A 21,774-nucleotide genomic window follows, 5' to 3' on the forward strand; every position below is an offset into this window, starting at 1 on the left:
GCCCGAAGTGACATGGCCCTGGACAGCACGGGGGCACCGCACAGGGCGTTGGAGCACCGGGGTCAGCTTCCAGTGGTAGCTCTTCCCTTAGCCATGAGTCCTTGGGCAACTTCCTTCTCTGCTTCCGTTGCTTGTAAAGTGGGGGTAATAACTCCTCCTTGAGAGGGTTGTTACTGTGAGGCTTAAATGAGTAATATTACACACAATATGCTTAGAACAGTGCTGGATACGTAGTAAGCACTCAGTAAATAACCATGGTTGCTGTCATTGATCTGCCCCATTACATCACGATAGACCCGTCGACTGCAGACTTCACCATTCGTGTGTGTTTATCATTGTTTTCATTTCATTTCTTTCATTCGACCTGTCTGTTTACAGCTCATTAGAACTGCAATGTGCAGTGTGATACGGTAGCTTGCCAGTCATATAGAAGCTCAAGGTGGTTTGGCAAGTGCCCAGCACTCCAACCACCTGTGGTAACTGTTGCCAAAATGCAGTAGATTTTCATTTCCCATAAATTGTTCAACCAAAGGTCCACATCATTATTATGACTTTGTGTCTTAATAAAAAAAAATTCTTTCTCCTTTTACAAAAGTATTATGTATCCCACCAGTTCTGTGAAGCCGAGCAATCACTTGCATCTTCTTGTTCCTGCCTCTTGCAAATGCTTTTTAAAAGGTGGCAGATGTGCTGGGGGATCACCTGAAATGACTTTCTGAGATCAACCTGCCTGAGACAGGAAGAGAAAAGTGTTTTTTCTCCTGCAGCCATTCCAGCAGTCAGTCTGTGTGACCCCATCACGGTGGGGCTCTTAGCAAACCAGGAGGCGCTAACAGGGGACCGCTTTCTACTTTCCATACTTTCCTTGCTATTAACGACTGACGACTTTCCCTTTGGGGCGGCATTCTCTGCAGCAGTGGGACCTGGGCCCCTGTACCGTGTCTGCTTCTTAGCTGTAAGCAGTGTGGGCCTGGCCTTGGTGGTGAACTTCGGACAGCAGGCAGCGTGACCGTCAGGGAGGAAATGCAGCCTGTGTTTTGAAGGTCCAGGGTGGGGTCCAGACACAATAGAACTGACATTTTCATCCTTTCCGCCAAGAGCCACAGCTGCAGTGGCGAGAAAACACGTCGTAGGAGCTTTCCTGTCATACTGTGTCTGCTCCTACATCCAGACGGGACCTGGTCCCCACGAGGTCCCACCCTGTAGCAGGCCTGGCTCGCTGTGGTCAGGATATGCCGCAGGTCGGGCCCCGTCCCTCGGAACGCCACCACATTAAAAAAAGGTTACAACAGATGTGTGTTCTTGCTGTAAAACACAGAATCGATATCAAGTGTTCTCTAACAGCAGCTTTGGAAAAAGGGACTCTAATCAGTGGTTCACTAAATAGAAGTAAACTGAAATTTTCTGGGGCTCCTTTCAAATTGGATATTTCTTTTCTCTAGAAAAGAAGCAGGCGTATATTTTGTGCTCAGTAGTGACTAAAGGCCTGTAATTGCACATGGAGTCAAATAGTCAAAGTCCAAATATTTTTTTTCTGGGAACATTACTGGGTGAGTGTTGGATATTATTTTCTACCGAGAATGAAGGTGCTATTTTTAAAAGCAGTACTTTTTTTTTTTCCCTTTTTTGGTCCCCCCTCTCCTTGTTCCAAAGTCCTCTTATCTCTTCTCAAAATAAAAATAGCCCTTTCTCCCAGTAAGCCGACTTGTAAATTCATATAAGAGTGAGATAAAAATACCATATTGTATTTCCAATTAACTCATTTAATTAGATGAGGTGAATTAATTGGATTTTTGGACAGGTTTCTGAAAGTCTAAGAAATTCGCTTTTGGAATTCCCAAGTATTGTGGCGGCTTGGCAGCTTTCTCAGTGTGCTGCTGTCCAGGACTTGGTGTAAGACCTGTCATTTGAAGCCTGTCATTTGAGTTCCCCTTGGGGGTATAAAAATGGTCCAGTGATTTTTCAGATAGAAGAGCATAAATCAGCAGGCCATTTGGCTTTTCCTTCAGCCCAGGGCATTCCCCAGTTATCACCAGCCTCATCAGCGGAGCCTTGAGTAAACATTTCTCTGTCCACACTGTCCAGATGAGATGGTAATGGAAGGGTTCCGTTCCAACATTCTTAGAAGGACTCTGAAGTTTTCCTCTCTGTCTCTTGTCTCACCCTGTGTAATTTTAGGGTCCTGGGCATGCAGGCTCTGAGTGAGGGTCCCTCTTATGTCCTGTCAGCCAGGGCCTGGGGTCAGCCAGGGCTTGGGGAAGTTCTGGAATTTAGACTGGGGGCAGTTTCAACCCGTAGATCATTCTACTTTGCACTATAATTACTTAGTTGTCCTCTCTCTAAATTTGTACACCTTCCTGAGTAAAACTAGTGTATTCTCTGGATGTCAGAGTGCCCCTGCCCCCCCACCCCTCCCCCAACCATCACAGTGTGCTCGATGGGTACTTGGTAAAATGTTGCTGTAGTCGATGACCCCATCGACTAGGTTCTTTCTGTAACCTAGACATTCTAGAACCAAAGTAGGTGGGAGCATATTCTTGAGTTTCTTTTTTTTTTAGTATGGTCTTTTTCAAGTATAGGTCCAAGGAGCCAGACAAAAAATATTTGGGGACAAAGTAGACAACACCTTCTTTCATTGTGGGAAAATGCTCCTGATAGGTTTTTTCTCTCGGCCATTGGCCTCCAAATATCTTTTAATCACAAAGTTTTGGGGATGTCTCACACTTTATATCCTACTTGGACACAAATCAGTAAGTCTTGTCTCTCTGTGTATTTTTTGCTGGTGCCCCAGGTGTTAGCACAAGGAGTAGATAGTAGATTCTTACGAAGTACTTGTTAAAGGAGTGTCTTTAGTCATAGTGGCCTGCTAGTGCAGAAAGACTTTTGGAATTAAATTATCGGAGTTATTTAATTTTGTTCAGAGTAAACAGTCCAAAGGGCATGCTGAATAGAAAAATAAGAATACAAAAAAGTTTAGAAGGACCTCCCCTGACACACACCAACACACCACTCCTTCAGGTTCAGCATAGTAGGGTAGAGTTAGAGAGTCATCAAAATTAGATGATGTCTGGCAGCTTTGAAGTGACTGGCACCTTTGTCATTCTGCTACTAGTAGGTTCCTGGCCCTACCTCTGTGATATCCCTACAAGCCTGCTTTATGGAACTTGAACTGCCCTGTTGTCTAGGATGGGGCTGAAGTCCTGGCCACGGGGAGTATCTGGCTTCCTTCTGGGGCGCAGGCTGGATGAGTGGAGTCATTGAGGAGAATCAGGGTGGAGCTCCCGAGGCATCTGCACAATCCGAGAACCCTTTGTTCATTCCTTTGGTCCTTCATCTGCCCCCGCAAGGAAGGGACCGACTGCCGCTGGGACCAGCCCCTCAATGGGGCGCTGGCATGCCGTGCTCAGCCAGCCACGCGTGGCACCGTCAGCTGTTTCGGACCGTAACCCCGTGACGTACACAGGGCATACAGTTCTGTGGCCTCATCCGCCGGGGATGTGCGGCTTTCAACCCCGGGCTCATCCCTCTGCCACTTGCTTGTTTCCTGCAGGCCTGTGACTGACACTTCTCCGCAGAGCAGCACCTGGCACCTCCCACTACCACTCCGAGGACGATTTCCCACACCTCCTTTGCAGGGCCACCAGAGGCTTGTTGTGGCTGCGAGGGGCGGGAAGGGGGGCTGGGGGGCTCCCTCTCAAAGCCCTCCCTCTAGTCTGAGTCACCCCATCCTACTCTCTGCTTCCTTTTAGTTACTCTTTTTTCAGTAGCCTCCCTTCCTCCTGTGAAGGCTCGTGCTTGTGCAGGTGCGCACGCGCGTGAAACCCACAGACATTCACTCACACTCTTCCTGCCTCCTGACTCTGCCTGGTCCTACGTCGGGCCCTCCGACTGCCCTTGGAGTGGCGATGCCCTGGCGCATGAGGGTTCTCAGGCCAGAAGCGCGATTTTACGTTTAACATCTGAGATAGAGCCACCCAAGGGTTACAGCATAAACCACAATCTGGTAAGTGTTGTGAAAGAAAGACAAACATTATTTTTTTAAAATCCAGATTGCAGGTTGCATAAGTTAATACTTAAGCCTTGTTCAAAGTTCAAACATTACAGAAAGTGAAAGTTACTTATGTTTCCCATTGACTATCTTTAACAGTTGAGTGTTAAGTCTCTTTTTTTTTTTCTGGGCACGTAACATTTATTTTCTTGGAAATAGCATCATTTTATATATGTTGATCTCCTTTTGTAATTTCCTTTTTCAATTACTTAATTATTAAGCTTTGTTCCATGTCAGTACATACACCTCTCCCTGATTTTAACAGCTGTGAGCTTGTGAAAACCATCATTTGGTTAGATTGTAACAGAGTGTGAAATGGGGCATTCGATTCCGATCACAGTCGATCACAGTCTCTCTGTATGTTCACCCCCGATTCTTGGTCTGAGAACAAGGAGTACCCTAAATATTTATTTTAGCAAAATGAGGGTTTTTTTTTGGGGGGGGGAGGGTGTGTAGTTTAAGTGCTTTATTTTCTCAGTTGCCCAACCCTGTTTAAAAATGTACCTTAAAGCTGAAAAATCCTTAGGATTTTAATGTTTTTTTTTAAATATAAAATTAATACACAGTGTATTTTTGTTTCCATTTAGCCCAAAGACCAAAGTCCACGCACGAGCCAAAGAGACTATTAGTTTTGTGTAAAGCAATAAAATGGAAGCTTTCCCTGAAGCAGGGCTACTCTGAGACTTGGAATTGCAAACAGTGTAAGCTGGGGTGTGACCCCTTAAGGAGGTGATCTGGAAAAGGTTTGTTGACAGTCTTCCTGGAAAGTTGGTTGCCAGATACAGTTGCAGGCTCTCACCTTATTTCACATGGTGCTTTCACAATGTTTATTTTCTGTCTTGGCTCTAGTGAGTACAAATCATAATGAGCAAGATGATATCCAAGTCTGACCAGGCTGGAGAGTGGGTCTTCCTGTGATTCGATCAAAAGCAAACAAAAACCAAAAGCAAAGAAAAAGAAAAGGAAGGGTGCTGATGTTTTCCTCATTGTGGGACTAAATTGCTGCATGCTGAATTTTCACTTTCTGATTGCAACTGACAGTTGAGCAGATACAATTTATTTCTTTGGGGGTCTGGAAAAAATGGTGAGATTTTAGTTTGTCCTTTTCTCTGTCTCCGCCCACTCTTTTATTTTAAGAGGAGGGGTGTATTAATCAGATAGGAGCCACTGTATGAAATGTCCTTCTATGGTAAGTGTCTGCGGGCAAAGTCTGAACCATGCTAGAATTCACTTTGCACTTTTTACGTGTAGCAGAACTGAGCCTGCTTCATTCCATCTCAACAGCTCTACCCAGTGGGTCAGCACGGACTGGTCTGATTTCATAAAGGAGAGGGGCTAAAGCTGGGGCTGGGTTCATCCAGGTGCCAATAAAACCTGGTGATTTTTTTTTCTCACCTCCAGGCTTTATATTTCCATGAACACTGGCATTAAAACAAGTCTATGAATGACCTTGTTCAAGTGTCTTTTGCTGATTTCAGCTCCCAAGTAATAAGCTTAGCAGTGTTTTCTTTCTCAGCCGCCAGCCGGAGGAAAGACGCAGTTGTTGCTTGAGACATTCACTTTCTACCTGCTGGCTTCAAACAGTATTAATTTTTATGTGCTCCTTGTGCATTGCGTTTAATTAAAAGCAGTTCTATTCGCAGAGGTACTTGTAGGTTTTTTTTTCTCTCCCTGAAACGAATAAAACAAATAGGCATCTGGTATTTGTTTTGTATAACACAATTTCCATAAAATGAAGAGTAATAAAACATAATTATCTGTAAAGGCTTGTTTTATAAGCTTGAGAATGGGCTTGTTGCTACTAGGTTTTTAAATTTCACGATAGAGAATTCTTTGCCTATTAATATATAACAATCATCATGACAAAAGCTTCCCAATTTCGCGCATGAATCCAGCTCATCTTTTATTAAATAAATATTTTATTTTCTGTTGTAGTGTACATGATAGAAGTTTATCATCACATTCCTTCTAGGGAAACACATTTGATTGAAGGAAAATATTTATTTCCTCTTCTGTATTTTGTTTGATTGGTATAGCTTTTTACATGATATTTCCCTATGATTAAAGTAAGACCGTTTTATTGTTAGTTGCTGAATTTCACAGGTCACAGTCCCCTCTATGGATTCTAAAACCTCCTTTTAGAAAAGTACACTTCAAACTTTTACATAGGTTTTTATAGGGTTTATAGGCCTATACCCCTTGGTTCAAGAACTCTGCCAATGCCCGGTGGTTATGGAGACTGTGCTCATTACTATCTGAAGCTGCGGTTTTAGCTTTGGTATATGAATAGCGGATGAAAGGATGTTGCCCGAAGATATTGCCGTGTTGGATTTAATTTAGGGGTTAGGCTCCTTTCTAGGGATGGAGGTATACTCTCCTGTGAGGAAAAAAAAATTAGAATGTGGGAAGTACAAAAATTAATTTCAGAGGTGGGTTTGTTGTCAGATTGCATGGCAGTGTCTGCATCCCTGGGGCTTCTGTCCCCAAGATTGTTTTTATTGTCTCCGCCCTGAACTAGGCAGGAACCTGGAAGTGGTGAATTCGTTCTCTGAGGTTGTGTGTCCATTGCCGAGAGGATAAAAGGAGCAGGAACAGAATCACGCAGCGCAGTATATCAGGGTGACAGTGTTATGTGGTTGTCTGGTGTTGCACAGTCTTGTATGTGCTGTCAAACCTTTTCTTTTGAATCAAAGCACAGGGTTTTACTGGGGAAGAGAGGCTTCAGAAATAAGCCAGTCTAACCCCAAATGGAACTCCTAAACAGTTACCCCATTTGTCTACCCTTCAGCTAATTGCTTATAGGAAGTAAAAGCACCGAGCAGTGTAGCTAATATTTATATCCAGTGTGAGCACTGATTCCTGATTTTAGATTTCCGACACTAAAACGTTATCTTTTTGCATTGCAATGATCCTGCAGCCTTTATATTACTATGAATGCAAGTCAAATGAAAGAGGCACAGACACTAGGTTCTCCCCTTCATGTTGTCATCTATTGGACAATGAGTAGCTTCAAATAAGAGCATCGGTTCCAAAGGCAAGCTGAATATTCCGATTCTAGATCGGCAGTCCCTTGGCGTGCTTATTTGAAATATCACTTTTGAATATACTTGGCAACGTAAAGTGCCCAATTAGAAAGCTCTAAGGAAAGAGGAAGTCTGCGGCTGTGCAATTAGTCCTTCGGATTCCGAGCGTTTCCTTTATACCTGGAAGGCCACACTGGAAAGTCGCTGGGCACCGTCGCTATGGGCCGGGTGCTTAGGATGGAAGGCAGTTTCAGGATGGATTATTTCTGTGCTTTTGCTCCTACAGTGGTTTACCTGAAGAGGCTCTCCACCCCATGAAGTGTGAAAAAAAATGTGGCAGTGTGCTTTCACAAAATTTTAGACAATTGATTACTATAACTAGCCATGTAAGTGGTAGATAATACCTAACTAACCACATGCAGGGATGCTTAAATTCTCAGATGCGTCTTAGCCAACTGACAACCTTACTCCTCCCACCTTTTATTTTATTATTTTATTTTATTTGAGAGATGATAGTTGGGTGGCAGAGAATATGCCAGCTCTTGTGCTGTTTTTAACAACAACAAAAAAAGAAGCAGCCTCATTGAGTAGAGCAAGATGAGCCATATATTCTGAGATTATTTATAGTGTTTATTACAGAGAGACCAAAAACACTAAGCACTTAATAGCTTTCCTTATTTACAAGTCAGATTCATCTGAGGGATATTATTCTTTTATTTTCCTGGTGCTTGAAGTTGGTTTAAAATAGATTATAAGCGAGGATACACAGTGACGCAGAATTTGTTGGCTGTGAAAATGCAGAATGGATGAAGCTTTTCTTTTTTAATGTGCCGCCACAAAAAAGCCCATTTTATTTAGGTAAAAACACTGCTTTTTGCCTAAGTGAAGCCAACACACACACAGGCACAAGGAACATAGGGCAGGTGCGCATATGCAGGTGTGGGGCTCGTCTTTCCCAAGTAGGTAATAAGTGCATTCCGTTCAAGTTTGTGGTAAAGTGGGTGTCTATTCGGCAAATTAGTTTTCCCCAGTGACTTCTACAGCAAAAACAGCATTGTCTCCCACTAGCTCTGAGTGTAAAATACTCTCAGTTAAAAATACCAAGGAAGAAGAACCAAAGGAAAGAAAGAGCAGCCCTTTAAATCCAAAGGAAACCCTTTCTGATGAAGCGTCTAGTGACACTCAAAAAATTGCCTGGTAGGTAAGCGATGGTATATGACTTGAATAGCAAAATGTCAGTAGACAATGGTATCACAGCACCGAAGGTGTTACTCTTTTTTTCTCACCCTTTGTCCCCCTGGTCCCGTGGGAAAGAACAGTGACCAAGGCTTTAACAAGTAGGTCATTTTTATGGCCTCAGCATCCTTGTGTCCATAGTGTATACACTCGACATCCAAGTTTTGTTCTGTGAATCCATATACAAGGTGGGTTTCCAGTTGTAATACAAACAAGTGATACAATAATTATTTTAGAGAGAGGAGAAAAGAGGGAGAAAGAGGGGGAGGGAAACATAACTGTGTGGTTGCCTCTCGTGTGCCCCTAACTGGGGACCTGGCCTGCAACCCAGGCGTGTGCCCCGATTGGGAATTGAACTGGTGTTCCTTTGGTTTGCAGGCCAGCACTCAATCCACTGAGCCACACCAGCCAGGGCAGATAATACAGTAATTAATAAATGATACAAGAATAAACTTTGTGTTTTGTGCACTCGCAACTGGAAGCTGACTGTTGCCTACCCCGTGTTTATTCTCACTCAGAAAGGCCCAGTGCCGCTTTGCTCCACAGGCCCGGAAGTTATCAGAGGGCCTCGGTCTAGGTTCTCACAAAGATCTGCTCGGAGATCTTTATTCTTTCCCACTCAAGTTGGTCTGGGAGAGCTTGGGCGATAAGACCAGTCATTTGTATACTTCTTTGATTTTCTCCCCCAACTTATGGGTTTATTTCTCAGGGTCTAGCTTCATGGGATTACTGGGCCAGAGAGAAGGCATTAGCTAAGTCTAAGCAGGCTGGAGTGACTCACCTTTTTCTACTGAGACCCAAGGAGCAAAACCTAGTGCTTGATTCTTGAGTTTACAAAAACCTCCTCTGGGCTGCTTACTGTGTGCAGGGCGGTGAGGACCCCAGGATGCGAATGAGTATTAGCAGCCCCTGAAAGGACCCTAGGCTGGGAGAGAGGTGCTGGGGGCTCCTCCGGGGCAGAGGCAGAAGACTCGTCTGTTTCATGATGCCGTGGTTTAGTTCTTGAATTCTTCATATTCAGAATGTGGACTCGGGCTGGCTGGCTTGGGCAGCCAGCGTCATTAAACACCTAGATGACTGTTGCATGACTGGCCACATTTTAAGATGTATGTATTCACGAGAGCTTGTAGGAGCAGAGGGGATGAGATGGAGAGTGTCGAACAGAACAGTGTTCTCCATAAATGTTCTTCGACTATGAAAAGAACCGTTCTGTAGATTTATTTGTTCGTGCATTGAATATGCATTTATTAAGTGCTTTTTGTGTGCCAGGCTCATTCATAATTCTAAATTTCAGACTCGCTTATTTTTCAAATTCAGAGTTTAGCTAAAAGTGTTGTTTTACCCTGAGAAGGGATTATATCAAATTACACAGTTAAACTGAGGGGGAAAGTCTGTCTCTCCATCCCTTAAGCCTAGTCCGTTCTCCTGTTGACTGGGCTTGTCAGTCACCTTAGGAGGCATCGAAATGTCCTCAGTCCTCGGCCACACTGCATAGGGTGTCTTGGTAATGGCTTCAGAAACTTACTGGAAGAGTTTAAGCAGTTGCATCAGCCTCACTGTTCTCAGACTTGAGGTTTCTTTCCCTCACCACAAACTTAATTCTTTTCTGTTTTCAATTTCAGAAGAACTTTGGAATAAATGAGGGGAACACATAAAGTTGGGGAGACCAGCAAAGAAACAGTTGGTGAGGTAGATAGGGGCGTCGTGTGAGACAGTTATTTGAAGTTGGATTTTTACAAATGTGGTCAGCTCAGCATTAATCACGTTTAGCCAGTGATGTTGTTTTGGGTTGCATTATCTGTACATTTGGAACTTTTTTGTGGTAGGGAATATTGACACCCACATTTTCTTAAATTAGCCCATCCCCTTATTGCTAAAAAAAAAAATGAAACAAAACAAAACTGTAGGCATCTGGTAAAATATCCTTGTTTTGACATACTTGATCTTAACTGTGACTTTATAATGGTTTTATTTCTGGAGAGTTTTGTTCACATTGGTATGATTGAGAAAGAGCAGACAGATCTTATGGAAAACAAATTTAGAATTTTCCAAATAATCAAGTCAGAAGGTTTCCAGTTGTAATTGTGAGATGTCCTCTCTTGGTGTCTGGTTTTAGAAACACATTTTTTTTCCAGGTGTGAAGAACAATGCTTCGTAGGACAATGGTGTGACTTTTCCACAGGAGAATTTTCCATTTTGCATTGTGTTTCAGTGCGTGGTATGAAGGTTTAGAAATAAACACAGCACTGTGGGCACAACAGGTCTCAGTTGAGACATCTCCTATTTTTAATACATTTTCCTATTTTTGGCCTGGCATGCTGTCTTCGGGTGGGAAAGGCCAGCCACTTGCCTTGCTTTGAGGTCATAGGTAGCTGTCAGTTCTCTGTAATGGACTTGATGATGTCATGGTTTTAAAATAACGGAAAAGTAGCATTTCTTGTCCACATGATTGTGGCTATAAGCACGCTCTCATTTTTAGGCTATTAATCACACTCTTTTAAAACAAGAATCCCCTGCCCTCCTCCTTCCCCAGAAGGGAAGTGCCATAATCTCATACACCTAAGTAACACAAAGTAGCTAACATCCTGCCATGTTTTGTTTTGTTCTCAGCTTTTGTGACAGCATGAAGAGGAAGGCAAGGGCGGTAGAGGTTGGGTTGAAAGAGGAGAAGATGGAGTTGTGATCCCCAGGGAGGGTGAGAGATTGTTCGTACATTAGTGGTAGGGGAACTTCTGCAGAAAATAGGAAGGTACAATTAAATGAGGCTGTTAAAGACACACCAGCATCATCTCATTAAATGACAGTGGCGATTTCTTTCTAAGCCCCTTTCTGTCTTTGTCCTCCTGGGAGTGAGTGTTTTCAGGGATGAAAGCAGAGTTGCAAAGACCAGGAAGACGGCCAGGGAAGAGATGCGGTGACTTGACGCCCGCTCCCTCACTCCCTTCTTCAGGGGCTGGTTCTCTTATGCAGAGACTGCAGGAAAGCAAGGGCCCCAGATACTCATTCTTGCCTGTGGACGTGGAGAATGAAAATGGGCCATCCTAGGGGGAGATCTGGTATTGCATCCCAAAGCACGGCTGACTTCATAGCAGATACCTGTGTAGAAATGCATCCGATTGGAGATAACACAGAATGGAAAATTGTGGGTTAGGATATTTTTATTCCGAAAGGAAACTGAATTCGCATTTGGCAATCTTGTGCCGAAAAAGTATAAAAAATGTGTTTCTTTTTTAGGGAAACAGTGTGTTGCACAAATCACTTGGAATCTGATTACCTGTGTGACTCAGTGAGAATGTCAAGGCTTGAGGGTCAAGTGTGCTTGATGTCAAACAGTGTTGCTGGTGGTTTAGTGGAAACTCTGTCCTGGCACCTTTTTTTGTGTCACTTGTCTAAGTCCCCATTTCCTCACCAGTAAGCGGGGTTCCCAGTATATATTTTACTGTAGTTGCTCTGTGAGCTTAAGTAAGATGTGGAATGGAAAGGATTTAGCACAGTGCATGAGGTAAGAGAAAGTACTCCTCTAACTATTAACTAGTTTTTATTGTCAATTTAATTTTAGGACCGAAAACACTTGGTGATCTTATCAGTTTACTGAAGGGTTAGACTGTGAGGAAGCTGAGACCCAGAGAGATGATGTGTTAATTAGTGAAAGGGCCAGAATTAGAATCCAGATCTTATGACCTCCCACTGGACCAGGGTCTGTCCCCCTCCTGCCTCCGTCACAGTGGTACACAGTTGCTGTGCAGTTTGTAAAGGAAGATGCACTGTTAATTCTGTCTCATTTCCTGGGCATTACACACGTCCTGGGAGCATGTGAACTTTTACACTTGGCCTCAGCACCTTCCCCACCCTCTGCTGTGGTATATGATGTGCGATTATTACGTATTTCAGAATGCAGGTTTAAGGTCTCTGTATTACTGAGGTTCTCTGGTGGCAGAAACTCCTGCGACTTTGCAGGCATTGTCATTGTCTGAATTTTAAAAGAGCCACCTTCAGAGAAGAAATCATACTTTTCCATTATGCCTGCGGCCTGCGGAACACCATTTAAACTCTAAGTGATAGAGAAAGGGCAAGTATTTGATTAAAACCAATCTCCCTCCAAGACTGAACTTTTCGGTCTCCATCAGACTTTCTTTACGGGAGCTTCCGTGTGTTTTGCTGGTGGCAAGATCCAATTTACGGGGAAGTGAAAGGAGAGGTGATTATTTTTTTAATTCATCTGTGAGCTTCCAGACGGGCACAGAATGTAAAAACGGCGTTAGACAACAGAAGAAGTTGAGTGCTTTAGAAATCGATGACATGTCTTGTACTTCAAGGAAACAGTTGTTGGATCCGAATTTGGGACGGCACAGAGTTCTCACTGATAACAGGCAAGGGGCGGAGTCAGCTGGACATCCGGGAAGTGCACAGATGACCTGACCGGGTGGAAGCGTCCTCTCCTCGCAGCTGTCTGCACTGCTCTCGGGACTGAGATCTCTCTGGAATATTCACCTTTCCCCTTCGAATCATTGTCTCTGCTGTTTCTCCTGCTGGCACATCAACTGCCATTAGCTTCACCTCCACCTAAGTGTTCGCTTCCTTTGATCTCTTTCAAGAGTCAACAGAGGCACAGAAACTTGGAACAGACTGACAGCTGCAGGAGGGGAGGGCGGAGGTGGGGACTGGATGAAAGGAGGGAGGTGAAGGGAGTAGCCAACGAACCTACAGGTGTGACCCTTGGGCATGGACAGTGGTGTGGGGATTGCCTGAGGGAGTGGGGGGGCGGTGCTGGGTGGAGGAGGGCAAAGTGGGAAAAATGGGGACAACTGTAATAGCATGAACAATAAAATGTATTTTGAAAAAACCATTCAGCTGTAGCACTACCTTTGAGAAAGTGCTTCTCACCTTTCCTCGGTCCATCCTACTGGGATTCCACAGCACCCTGCTGATGCTTCTCTTGGCCCCTGTGGTGCAGAGTTATAATCAAATTACTATCATCTATTTAGGGGTCTCTTTTGTGTGTCACACTGTGAGCTCCTGGGGACAGGGACTACTTTTGTCTTTTCACCCAGTTCCAAGTAGCCTGCCTGGAGGCGGTCAGTAGTCAATGCTCATTGAATAAATGAATGAACCACTTTCTGCCCAAACCTGGCTCCCCTGACTTTATATGTCCTGGTAACCTGGGGTAAGTGAAACCATTTTTATATAATCGGCCACTTCTATTCTTCTTTTCTACTGAAGTAATTTTTATTTCCAAATAAATCTTGCTGTGCGCCCCCCCGACCCCGCACCCCCAATGTGGCTTATGCTTTTCTTTTTCAATTTTTGGAGGGTGTGAAGTACAAGATAGAATACAATGTGGACTAAGTCAGGGGCCATTCAACTTGACTAGATTCTTTTAGCCTTCCAGAATGTTGAGAAAGTAATGTGTGTATGTGTGTGTGTGTGTGTGTGTGTGCGTATGCGTATGCCAGGGGGAGCGGTGACGAGTTAGAAGAAATGGCTGAGATTCTTCGTATCTGAAAGAGTGTTTCTCCCTGGTGATGAGGTGGGCCTGGTCACCCTTCTGCATAAATCCTTAAGCCAAGCACAGAGACACCAGTGGGCGAAACAGCGACCAGCCCCGCCCCCCTCTGGGGTGGCGGTACCTGTGTGAGCAAGTTCAGCAGTGAGGTTCCTCTTCAGGTGTTTGAGGAGTCAGAGTGATGAGTGGCAGACTGACCTTTGAACGTTCTGTGTTTTTGATATCAAAAGGAATTCTGTGCTTTACAAAAAAAGTTTTAATCAAGGTATTAGTATTCTTAAGGCACAGAGGGAAGTTGGCATCTGACTAACTTGTGGACACATTAGTATCTTTTATTTTTTCAGGTTATTTGGACTGTAGTTGATTTTTTTAAAAGATGGGGGGGTCAACTCTTTCTATATATCCCTTTTAATGCCCTTAAAGTGATTTTTCCTATGTGAAATTGGATTTGGTGGAAGTTTTTCCTTTTCTGACTTGAAGTTCCTCCGATTCTCCAGTATATTTAATTGTGTTAATTATACCCATGAAAAATGTCCAGGGACATGTTCTTATATAGTATATGTAACTTTTTAAAAATACTATATGACAACTTTAGAGCAAAAGCATGAATTAGTAAATGTGTGCTTTTACAGTACCGTAACTTCTCTTTTTATGAAATGTAAAATCTTCACTGCTGTTTTGGAAGGAAATTTTTGCACATAGTAGATTCTTAATATTGCCCTGAATCAATCCAGTTCGGCTGTTCTTTGTGTTTGCAAAGTCTGATCTCCGTGTCAGTTTGTCCTTCCCCAAAGAGTTGTTATTTTCCTGTGCGTATGGGGATGAATCATGCTTGGTTTTCCTCTTTCTACTTTTTAAAAACTAAACTCATCCATTACTCAGTATTTTCCTATTTGTGAAGAACAGTGATTTAAATCTTTCCCACACGGCATTATGTGATGTGTGTTGCAACCAGAGGCTACCACTCCTCACCTTTATTTCTTTATCCCCCCTTCATTTTCACAATTAAAAAAGAAGAATAGAACTGCCTTTCCACCTGGTATTCCTGCTGGGTCCAGACTTCAGAAAGTATTGCTTATATTTTTATTAAAAGCACGTTCACGTTAGCTATAATTAAAATCTGTACCTACAACCTATAATCCGATTTGATGTGTGGTGTCTTAAAAAAAATCAGAGAGAACATTTTTAAATACTAAAAGGCCTCTGGCGTAAGTTGAGCGTTCATTCTCTGTACTGCTGGCAATGTATTTGTAGACTACTTTTAATAGTAATCATATTTTGCATGTATTTATAGTTTTCACACCCAGGCATGCCTCCCTGGGCACCATGACATTGTCTTGCCCCTTCTTTAAAACAACATTTGCTGTGTCATCTACATCACTTTGACTCTACAACTTCTCCTTTCTTTATATAATTTACTATTTATCTGTTGAAGAATGAGGGGCATTGACTAGATTGTTAACGTTTCACTTTTAATAATAAGTCTTCCTAGGTCAAGATCATTACGGGCAGGGGAGGGGGGAGGAATCTCAAGCATGCCCCAAAGGTCATCAACACCGTACATGCCCTGGTCCGTGTGGCTCATTTGGCTGGAGCGCCATCCCTTACAGAAAAGGAAAGGTCATGGGTTCGATTGTAGGTCAGGGCACCTGCCTGGAATGAGGTTCCATCCGCAGTCAAGCCGGTGTGGGAGGCAACTGATCCATGTTTTTCTCTCACATTGATGTTCCTTTTCCTCCTCCTCTCCCTCCCTGCTCCTCCCTCTCAAATCAATAAGCATGCCCTCAGGTGAGAATAAAAAAAAAGAAGACACGATACATAATAAATATGTAAGAATTCCATCAAACTTACATGCCACGGACACTTTATAGGAACAGCTCACGTTTATTGAGCACTTACTTCGCGCCATGGTCCCTTATGAGTCTACAAGGCGTGAGGGTGAGTCATGGATTTCGGAGATGGAAGGGGCACTGTGGGGAGAGGGGCCCAGGCAGTCACAGTCACAGGATAACCACTGAGTGACCGTGAAAGCTCATACAAAGACCATGAGACAAACAGAGGCACATTGGAAACTTGACTTCCTGTTTACATTTGTTAAATTTCACTCAAAGCAGCTAATCAATCACCTCTACATTCTCTGGAATGAAAGCACAAAATGAATACAGTGGACATTGTTCAAAACTCAGTGGACCACCTCTGCCTGTCCCTCTTAGGAGAGACATGTAAAGGGAAAGTGGAATTTATTCCTGAAACCTTATCTGAGAGGGTTCCCTACATTTCCATTTCAAAGCAGCCACGCTGTGTTGAGGTCCTGCCATTCTTCCCTTATCCACTGGTACCTCTCTGGGAGGCTCTTTTGGGATTGTTTTATGTGTTCAGGGACACACTTCCCCTATGACCATGGTGAGCACAAATCCACCCCCAACTTCATGCATAACCTGGGTGTTTTTTTGTGTTCTCTTTTGTAAAGTTATTTGTAAAGTGTAAAGTTACTTGTGCAGTACAAATAATGACTCCTTGTTCCAAAGGAGTGTGTTTCTGTGTTTAAATGAGAAACTGGCGTCCTCAGTAGCATCGGTTGGTAGACAGCTCCCCTCACTGCAGACGTGCCTACCAGTGTGTGCTACCTCCTCAGGCCCCCTGAAGATAAGAGGTCAAACCCCCCCTTTAAATGCACAACCGAAGTGTGAGATATGGTGACACATCACAACCAAGGTTCCTGAAAGTGAAGGTCTGGATCAAGACAAGTAGGCTGTCAGATGCCCTGGCCGCGTGTCCTCTGTCACACACAGGGTGTCTCAGAGCCTAAGGTCCAGGCCTTTTCCAAAGGTTATCTTGCAGAGGCCACTGGGAAGATACCCCAGAGCAAAGATTACTGGATGTCCGTTTCCTTAGTCCCGATAGATTATCTGTTTCAAGAATTTGAAGATAGATGGTCTGTTTCAAAGTTTTGGAGCTGAGTTTAGGCATGACTTAAAACAGTAACATCTGTCAAATGTTAACCATGCCATTAGATTTGGGGGTGGGGCGGGAAGGGAACAACTTTTAGGAGAAATAATGCCCCTTACGGGTGGTGTTTGATTGCAGTGGTTGGGAATGAATGGGCCCGGTATCCAGGCTCCTGGAATGGATCTGAATAAAACCCGCAGCCAGCTCCCCCCTCCCTGAAATCCCAGCCTCCTGTGGTCCAGGTTTTTTCATAGTCCTCCCAATTTGCCCCAGAGCATGCTGTGACCCTCATCCATCTTTTTTTTTTTTTTTTTTTGCATTTAACACAGTTGTAAAGGGATTTATATGCTTTCCATTAGCCTCAGCAAAGCTGCTGTCATGAATATTTAATGGCGAACACAGTTTGTTTTCTTTCTCTTTCTTTCCCAGCCTCTGCCGCCCCCTCCCCCAGCGCTCCGTTAGCCAGCCAGGAGAAATGTAAATATCTCGGCCCCTCGCCCCTGGCCGGGTCCCAAAGACGCACTGGGCTCGAGACTCTCAGCGCAAAGCCTTGACTCCTTTAAGACAGGCCTTTTATCTTATTTCTTTATATATTTTCCCTTTTTCTGCTCCCCTGCCCCGCCCTCCACCCCCCAATCTTTCAGTCTGCTCTCTCTGCTAGAGTCAATGTTTGCTCGTGCAGTGGCCCCCGGTGGGGGGATAGTGGCAGGGACTGGCATGCGCAAGGGGCTCTGCTGGTCCCCGGGCTTCCGAACCCTCCACCCACGCTGGACCCCAGCCGCCCCCAAGCGTGGTGGAAGGTCTTTCCTTTGAACTTCAGGAAGCACAATAGCTGCCCTGCAACTTCGCTGGGGCTGCCTGGGATGCATTCCTGACACTTCACGGGTCGCTGGTCCCTTTCTCTTTGCCACAGCCAGAGGGGCGAATGTCTGGGACAGAAAATGACTTTCGAAGACACTAAAAGATTTACCGTGTCTAGGGCAACTTCTGAACTTTTGTGGTTAGCTCAGAAAAATGCGCTTTTCCTATTGGTAGCTTAAATCAGGGGCCCCTCCTTCTGGCCTCCTTACCTTCTTATCTCCGCGTTTATTTACGCTGGGAATATCCCGTCCTCCTTTTGGCTTTGTCTGCTTCTGGGCCAGGGGAGTGAGGGAGTCCAAGAGGTGGGCACTGGGGGGGGGACCCAGAGAGTCCCAGAGTTGCACTGTTGACTGAAGATTAAGCGCAGCAGAGGGCCCCTCTTCCTCAGGAGGAAGTCAAACTAGCTAGAATGCGTTATCTTCGGGTAGCTACCCTAAAGGATTGTTTGAAAGGTTAGACGAGGAAATCCATAGAAAATGTTTAACACACTATTTGGCTACAGTAATTGCTCAATAAATATGTTATAATTAATGTTACACGCATTTACTCATTTTTCTGAAATTCCTTAGTGGAGTCTCCAGAATTCGTAAATCTTTCTCGTTTAATTAATAGTAGAATGGAATAATGTTGCAGCTACTGGGCTAGATGCTATTTATCTTGTACATGCACAGTTGTAGCTTTATTTTCACATTGGTTAAACAAAGCTAAGGGGTGTGAACTTGATTTTTCTTTATTAGCTTCCGACTTTGTCACTTTTTCAGACTTTTTCCCTTTGTCCCTATACCCGCACCTGTGCTGATCAGACTTGAGTCTTAATTCCTTTTGATGTGATTTTTCCCACTAAGCACATTCAATAAAACTTCAAAAGTAATACCCCCCCCCCCAATCCAGAAGGCGAGGGCTCTGCTGGCCCCTGGGGGCTCCGTGCCTCTTCCCCGTCTCCCATTTCTAACTGTGAAAACTCACTGTCTCCTCGTACCTTGAGTTGCGGACTCGGTGTTACAGCTGTTGTAATGTCACAGTGGACACCGTGTCCCGAGTGATAGCTGACTTCCTTTCAGTCTTCCCCGGTGAAACGTGTAAATCTGGTAGTGAAACCAGGCCTGTGGAGAAGTGAAGTTTATTCTGGGCTATCAAGGTTTTGTCCCCCCCCCCCCCCCCCTTACTGGAAGGAGTGAAAAAGAATGCCAAGGCTTAGGGGAAGCCAGGAGACAAGTTTTATAGGCCTCGGTGTTAATCTGCCCTTAGGCTCCTGTAGAATCTCCCTCTGTTTGCTTTCCAGTGAGGGGACTAGTGGTAATTGTTACCTGGTGAATTCAGCACACTTAACCAAACCAATGCACGTGGCTGAGGAAGGAACTGAATGAGTAAGATGTAGCTTCTGGGAGCTCATTCATCTGCAAAAGCTAGAAAGACGTGTGACAGGCTTCGGAGGTGAGCGCCTCACTCTCTGAACAAGTTATTTTTACTAGACCCTTCTGAAGTGCTTACCCGCCTCTGATGAACGCCTCCCACAGCCCCCTTAATCGGAGGGGGTGTCGTTTCATTTCTCTTCCTGTAACCTAAAATCGTGTGTGAGCTTGGGGGTAACCTCATCTCACTGCTTCCTCGTGTAGTTATAATCAAGTGACGTCTCTGCAAGATTTCTACGTGACTGCTAATTCAACACCTCTACCCTGGGAGGACTTAGCTACAGCTTTGACATATTTCTATATTACACTTCTTCATGGATTTGGCCCCAAATTCTAGCTAATGAGATGAATCTGGATTCTGGCCCCCCGCCCCCACAAGGCTATGAGGTCACTCTTTCTCAGCTTCAGGCCTCCCTCAGGTCGGGGAAGCCCAGCACCTTCGGTTTGGGGCTGTGTTGAGCTGTAGCAGGTGAGGAGCTCTCGGGTTCTCTCCGCAAACCTACCGGCCTGGAGTTGACATAGACTCGTTAACAGGTCGCTCTGGCTAAGAGTTCCCATCCACAGGGTTTGCCTCTCCATTTCTTTACTATGCTGTGAAGCTGACTGGAAAGATCTTGTCACATTTGTTTTAAAATGCCAACACACTGAACAGATGTTGGTATGATTAGGCTGGATGAACAAAAAACATGTATAGCCATATCCCTCTCCAAAATAAACCAACTTCCACGTTGCTTTTGATCTGATCTCATTCTGTTTTCTGTAAGGCAGACTTTTACTGCAAATATTAATCGATATGAAGTCCACAAGTGCCGAGGGCCTGGTCACAGGGGACTAAGGAGGAGGGGGAGAAGCAAAAGGGGTCTCTCTCCCTGGCAGCCAGCTAGAGTCTTGCTTGGTCAGACCCTTGGGGAGCAATGTAAGGCAATATATAAGTAATTGCTGTATTATGTAGAGTAGATTTTAAGGGTTAAGGAATGGGAAAAAGGATTCTTACAACATTTCTAGTGTCTTGAGTGAGTGTTAGAACTGTTTCATACAAATCTTCTCTGTTCTGAGGCTGTTCACTGTCATTGAGAGTTCCTGCTTTCTTTTTTTAAAAAATATTTATTTTTAGACAGAGGGGAAGGGTGGGAGAACGAGAGGGAGAGACACATCAATGTGTGGTTGCCTCTCACGCACCTGGCCCCCTCACTGGGGACCTGGCCTGCAACTCACACATGTGCCCTGACTGGGAATCGAACTGGTGACCCTTTGGTTTGCAGGCCTGCACTCAGTCCACTGAGCCACTCAGCCAGGGCAGAGTTCCTGCGTTCTTGAAGCAGCGGTAATAGTTAATGTTTTCTGAGTACCTACTGTGCGTTGGGGGGCTGGTCTAAGACCTTTACTGATATCAGTCAGTGATCTTCCCCACACGCCTCTGAAGTGGCTGTGGTTCTTTTCTTCATTTTACACAAGAGGAAGAAGCCAAGGTGGAGAGACTAACACCCACCCAAAGGGACCTCCGATCAATTCCTTTCTCCTTTTGCTGTGGGGGACCTGTCGTGAAGGTAGCTGGGGAGAGGCGGTGCTCCATTCTGGGAAGAGAACCTACATTCGAATTCTGGTTTCTTGATACCTGCTTACCTGTGCAGGTAGGACCTTGGACAGATTGCTTAACCTGCTACAGCTTCTCAAGTGTAAAATGGGGCAGGGTTGTTTTAAGGATTTAAGTGGCTCATATGTAGTAGGTGTTCAGTGAATGGGAACTGCTGTTTATCAAAAGTATGGTGAAGTCATCATCATGTTCTGCACCCAGAGAGAACTATTGGAAGGGCACAGAAAAGGAGCACGTCTGTCTGGGTCAGTATTTAGGTGCCGAGCACAGTATGAGGCGTCTGTGGGATGTTTGTGGACCAGATGCATGGAAGGGTGGGGATAGGAGAAGGATCAGAAGGGTCCTTGCAGCAGAGGAAAGCAGTGTCATTTCCCAGTGGGGTTATTCCTAGCCTTGCTCATCATTCGCTAATCAAAACAATCTTTTTCTTAGCCTGACCCTCCAGCATTTGTGCTGGTAAAGGTCACCCCGTGATTTTTTTCTTTGACAAACAGGAGCAAAGAGACAGCGAGGCGGTCTCTTTCTGTCCTGGAGATTAGAACAGTTAACACTCACTGCATCATTACTCCTGCCTTGCATTCCAGACAGTAGTAAAGAACACTGAAACATCACTGTGTCAACACAAAGAAAGAACTCTGTAATTTTACCCCATATTAATGCATTGTTGCACGCAAGGTACTATCATTCGATGCCAATCTATTAAGAGGGCCCCCGAGACCAAGCGCTGGCACAATTACTTATTCTTCAATTATTTATTCAGTCCTAAGGATGGAATGCTGACGCACACCACAGAATGCACCACCCTACCAATTTACTGAAATCCAATGACCGAATCATTTGCGGACTGGAGTAGCTTTTTATTGACACTATTTTTATTTATTTAAATTCTAACTTTCCCAGCTTAACTATGTTTACTCTACCTACTCAGATGACTGAAATGAGAGGCCAGCTTTGTTCACAAAGCTACTTCAAAACAAATAAATTAGCATTTAGTCTGAAAGGGTCAGATCACAAATGGAGGTTTTGAAAACAGCCTCTGGAACATCCAAATCACATTCTTAATATTTTATACGGTTTTATATTTAGACTGGATATTTTATGTCGAGTCTTTTTTCCCCTTTTTAGTGCTTGGACCTCTTGAGCTCCCA

The 21,774-nt window shown here is 44.4% G+C and overlaps 1 protein-coding gene and 1 long non-coding RNA gene across 2 annotated transcripts in view; both read left to right on the top strand.

Annotated features, from left to right (window-relative positions):
- EXT1 (exostosin glycosyltransferase 1) overlaps positions 1-21,774 on the top strand; it is a 264,668-nt gene that overhangs the window by 15,571 nt on the left and 227,323 nt on the right. The window lies entirely within an intron of this gene.
- Positions 1,635-13,000, top strand: LOC128626734 (uncharacterized). The gene is made up of 3 exons (XR_008390781.1): positions 1,635-4,003; positions 4,636-5,132; positions 5,450-13,000. It is a non-coding gene; the product is annotated as an uncharacterized LOC128626734 (long non-coding RNA).

Source organism: Artibeus jamaicensis, unplaced genomic scaffold (assembly GCF_021234435.1).
Source record: "Artibeus jamaicensis isolate MK-2021 breed Jamaican fruit bat unplaced genomic scaffold, CSHL_Jam_final scaffold_916, whole genome shotgun sequence".
Lineage (NCBI taxonomy): Eukaryota > Metazoa > Chordata > Mammalia > Chiroptera > Phyllostomidae > Artibeus > Artibeus jamaicensis.